Source organism: Takifugu rubripes, chromosome 12, assembly GCF_901000725.2.
Source record: "Takifugu rubripes chromosome 12, fTakRub1.2, whole genome shotgun sequence".
NCBI lineage: Eukaryota > Metazoa > Chordata > Actinopteri > Tetraodontiformes > Tetraodontidae > Takifugu > Takifugu rubripes.
Window position 1 is genome coordinate 1385993 of NC_042296.1, and position 5255 is coordinate 1391247.

Below are 5255 nucleotides of genomic sequence, written 5' to 3' on the forward strand. Positions count from 1 at the left end.
CATTCCTGAGCGACCTCTGGATGACGAGGTCAGCACTTTCTGCCCAGTTTAAAAGCAACATCAAATGCTGGAGTTCCCCACGTTTAAGGCCTCGTAAAACACCTGTGAGTGCGCACGGGTGGAACAGCCAGCGATGCAGACAGACATCTGGTGGCCCACCGCGGCTCTGCCGGCCCAGTCAGCACAGTTCACAGCAGCCTACGTGGAAGCGGTAGTGGGAAGGGAGAAAGTTTACGGTAAGCGGATGTTCGGTGCTCATCCGAACTCCCAGGTCCGTCCGGCATCACGCATTTGAGGGGAAGAATGGCAGCGTTTCCCGTCTTCGGGATGGCGCTCTGCCCAGGTTCTTACTCAGGCTGAATGAAGTCAAGAACAAAGCCAAACACTCTGATGTGTTCACCTTCCTCTTCTTTAATGATAACAAGAAGAGGAAGGAGAGCTGGGCCATGTCCACGTCTCTGCGCACGAGACGCTTCGGGTCGCCTCCTCCTCCTCGCCTGTTTTCGATTACAGCGATTCTTTTATTCTCGCCATATTTTCTCCTCCATCCCGATGTCCAGCTGTCAAAACCCCTGACTTCAGCAATCCTGCCAAACTGTGTGATTTGCTCGCTCCCACAGTGGCGCTTTTCCTCTTACTTCAACATTGTTTTCTCCTTGGTTGGAATTTTTGGACTCAAATCTGCGCCTCATGTTCATTACTTGGGACAAATTGATTCAAATCATGAGCTTAAGCTGGTGTATAAGTGCGATGCTCCGCTCTATTTTTAGCTTTGACCACTTCCTTGAGGTGAGAATAGAAATGCGGGGCGGCAGATATCACTTAAGAGCCACAGTTTGTCCGAAAAAAAGTGCATGAGGACATTTATTCCTCCCGTGTTGTTACAGACGTCCCAGCCAATAAACACAAGGCGCTCCAGAGATTTATGGGAACACAAACAAGAATCATTTACAGGAATTTTCTTTTTAAAAGAAAAGAATGAAGTGTTCCAACGGGGCTGATGTGGCCCAGCAGTTCGTGAGCTTTGCCATCGATGCAGGGGGAAGCTTTTACTTTGCCTCTTTCATGAAATGTCAGAAGTTGTTAACAGCAACTTTTGACATCTTCCACTGAGATAAAAACGAACACACGCACACACACACATTCACATGTTAAATAAACCTTAACAAAACAGCGGGAAGGCTGTTTTAATGAGCCAAACCTGAATAAAAACGTCATTTTTGGCTCTGGAAGGCTTCAACTGGAGAGACAGACGTGAGCATTTTGGGGGGAGAAAATGGACTTGGCTCATCGGACCAGCCTGAGCTCAGAACATCCAGCCTGCTGTAGTCACACTCCAGAGGTGGAGCGCTGCTCGGAGACATGTCCGCTTCCCACGAGGAGGCTTCCCTGTAGCCTGCCACGTGGCTTCCCTGAAATCATTAACCCATCCAGTGTCCAGAGGCTGTTGTGATTGCAATTATTTCCAAAGCTAAATGAAACCATTTGTTGGCTTAATATTAATGTGAGTGTGCCTTTCGGTGTCTCATTAAAGAGCCTCGTTAAATTTTACGGCGATGGAAAAAGAAAGCATCTGGTCAGAGCCCAGAACTTTCATTTGATCGTGTGTGTGTGTGTGTGTGTGTGTGTGTGTGTGTGTGTGTGTGTGAGAGAGAGAGAGAGAGCATGCATATCTGTTGCTGGCCCTCTGACCTGTCCAGGGTTTATTCCTGCCCCTCTCTAGGATGGATGGATTACAGACTGGAACTTTAAAGTGCAACAGAACCACGTTTAGCCTCTTTCACCACTTCATTTATTCTTAAAACAAAAAAACGCACGACGCGTTTGACAAGTCGCGGTCGGGATTCCAGCTCTGAACTTTGGCTCCTTCGCCCTGCGCAGGATTTTGCAGCAAGCGATACATGTGGGGCTGATGTAGAAATAAAGGGAGTAGCCATGAAGCCAGAGGTTTTGGGGAGGGTGAGATGTTTATCAGGCATACGTGAGGTTTGAGCCAAAATGTCATTCCTGAAAACATATAACGACAAAAGGGTGATTTACAGAGCCTAGCACAGAGATTTATTTCTTCAAACGCTACAAGTATCAGAACATGAAGTCTGAATTGATGTGTGTGTGTATAAAGGAAGGGATTCCTCGTCTCCTGGCAGCAGATGAAGCCCCTCTCACTGCCTGAAAGCTCTTTTATCATGTTTGGAAAAGGGTAAAAGGGCACGAAGGTCTGCACAGGCTGTTCCCGCGGCTTTCACCTTCCACTTGACATGGGCAGAAAATGCAAAAAAAGGGGGAAAAAGAGAAAGTCAAGTCTCGCAGAAGACCGTGTCTCTGTGAAGCCGTCATCTCCTGCCCCACGTTTGACCTGCTGCTCATCCGTCATTTCTTTCATTTGGCAGGCATGTTTCAGACTCATTCCTGATGCTAATCTCTCCACAGTCGTCACCTGGCGGCGTTCTGCGAACACACACACACACACACACACACACACACACACACACACACACACACACACATCCTCACATTTCTATCTTTGTGGTGATATACACGTACACGTACACATTCAGATTCAGATTCCTTTATTTGTCCCACATGGAGAAATTTACAGCGCAACAGCAGCAAAAACGCACAGAAAAAAATTGAAATAAGAATAAAAAAATATTGAAAAAAGAACACACACACACACACATACTGTGCAGACGTGCTCCTACTTGAATGAGCATTTAGGGACAATATGTAGTAAATGTGAGGACAAGCACACTAACAAACGCAAACATACACACAGTTGGGGGTAATTTACAGTCACCAATCAACCTAAGATGTTTTTCGACTCTGGGAGGAAACCATACGCCACCATGCTGCCACGTCTGTCACATTTCTGGTCATTTAATGTCAGGAAAAGGATAGAACACACTCACACTATTATTCCCATCTTTGTGTTTCCTAGTCACATGTTCACTCTACTGACATGGGAGTCTTTCAATAAATGAACTAAACCACATTTAAAGCCAAACTTTCTAATTGTAATTTGTAGTTCTGTTCTTTTTGCAGTGTATCAGATCAAAAGTGCAAACTCATAAATCTGATATTCAGCATGATTTAGAGCCCCAGGCCTTCACTGTCTCCGGAAAGACGCTGGAAATATTCCCTTGATTGATTGCTCCTTTGAACACAGAGAGCTAAGAATGCACCAATATGAATAAACAAAGCTCCAAATCTATGAGATGCGTTCAGGTTGCTGGCCATTACTCAGAAATGACACTGTTCCTTTAACAGAAGGCCACCCTACATACCAGGGGATCCAGAGGGCTTTAAATGCAGCATATGACTGGATCTGCTAAATGGCAAAAGCAGGCACGACTGGTTATTATATCCAGGAAATTGGAAGCATCTCACTTTGGAACACACGTTCCTCCCTTTCCTTAGACAGTGTGTTGACTTATGATAGTGAGGGTGGGTGTGGATAAACACAAAGTATCACTGATGGCTCGTCTGCATCAACCACTTAGGAACAGATTCCTTCTCTGGCTGAGGTTCTTTCCATATCCATCAAAAAATAAAAAAGCTCCTCACTGCGTGACACAAACCTGGAAAGCCTCTTTTTTTTTCCTGAGCGTTGAGATGATTTCAACCTCTGTAATGAGAAGATTTCTACCCAACACCGAGGCTGGACCTTCTCTCCGCCTTTACCGGGCTCCGCTCTGGAGCCAAACAGGCGCAACTCGCAGCGGAGGAAAAGTGCTGCTTCCTGAAGCTGTGGGTGATGTGGAGCTACGTGTGCATTACACTCACACAAACACAAACGTTTGGCTTTGAGAGAGCGCACGTGACATAACAACAAACACACGCGTGCTAGCTTTATCGGCTCAAATGGGCCCTCTTTGTGTTGCAGGGATTCGCCACAGTACAGTCCAAAATGTTCTCACTCTGCTGTCTGAATATTTCTTTTGGTTCCTATTATGCTGCAAGTACCGGAACACACACATGCACGCACACGTTAAAGACATACTTACGCAAGGAAATATGCTCATCCCAAGTACACTGTATTATATCTCTGGAATAACAATTCTCGTTCCGCTGCACGCTACAGAAATGTACAGCTGGCGACACTTGAGACGTCCGTCTGGCAGCCGAGCAGCGAGCATCACCTCCAGCCCTGGAAGTGTGTGTGTGTGGGGGGGAGCTATGTTTCAGTGTTGCACTCACACTTGCACCCTTGCTGACAAAGGCAGCAGTAACATCCAGAGTTCAGTGACCCATCGGTCTGTCCAGCTTTGTCAAACAGGCCTGGGTAATGCTTGGAAGCTGACCCAGGCCACGTCACAAATCCTGACTTGTATCCAACGAGTGCATGTCGGAGCCGTACAGTTGGCCTTGAGGCATTTCTGTGCGTGCAGAAAGATCACTGATAAGGCTGCCGATTCATATCGTGGAAGCAGCTTTCTGGAATGCCTGATGAGAGGTTGCACATTCAGGGTGTTGGGTTTCATTCTGGGATTAATGGCAGCCTACCACAGACGCAGAAATAATGGAAAACCCATTCCGACAGATCTTAACAAAACTTTCCAAGTCGTGGTAGCGCCAAACAGATACGTGGAAAAGTCATCGTGCCCACAAACCTCCAGCTGTCTCGCTCTGAGCTGCACCACCGAGATGAAGTCATCATTACTTAATCAGCCTCGGGTTTATACCGGTCCCCCAAAACTGATCCCTCAGCACTGTGAAAGTGGAGCGTCAAGTCAGATATGTTTGGTATGTGATTGGCCTGGCTCACAGAAGGGCCACTTTCCAGATTCAGAAAGGGGGAAAAGTCACTAACTCTGCAGTCATTCTCTCCATTAGCCCTCCTTTGGTATGGAATCATTGACGAATGCTAGACATCTAAGCTTGAAACACCTGAAGAAATAAAAGAATGCAAATCAAAACAAGTATGACAGATAATGTGGTACATCTAATTTGACGCATTTGTTTAAGATGGTATCAGAAGTGCTTGAAAGTTTAAAAACAGAGTTGTCTCTGTACAATATAGACAGTTTACACAGGAATGACCTTTAATATCACCCGATGACGGCATCAAATAAAGTTACATGTAACTTTAATGTCGACATCAGTTAGAAGTCGTAGCCTGACATCTAGCGGCCAAAGTGAGAATTGGTGTCACAACATGACAGCCTGTGCACGACCACGTATGTCTTGTTCATATTTAATTATTAATTGAAGGGGCGAATATAGAAAAATATGTATGGGGTGGAATCTGCTGGCTG

General features: G+C 46.0%; 1 long non-coding RNA gene across 1 annotated transcript; it reads right to left on the reverse strand.

Moving 5' to 3' along the window:
• Window positions 1-1778: 1778 nt before the first annotated feature.
• LOC115251732 (uncharacterized) lies at window positions 1779-4290 on the reverse strand. The gene is made up of 2 exons (XR_003890264.1): window positions 4005-4290; window positions 1779-2448 (listed from the first exon to the last, which is right to left on the reverse strand). It is a non-coding gene; the product is annotated as an uncharacterized lncRNA (long non-coding RNA).
• Between the last annotated feature and the right edge of the window lie 965 nt (window positions 4291-5255).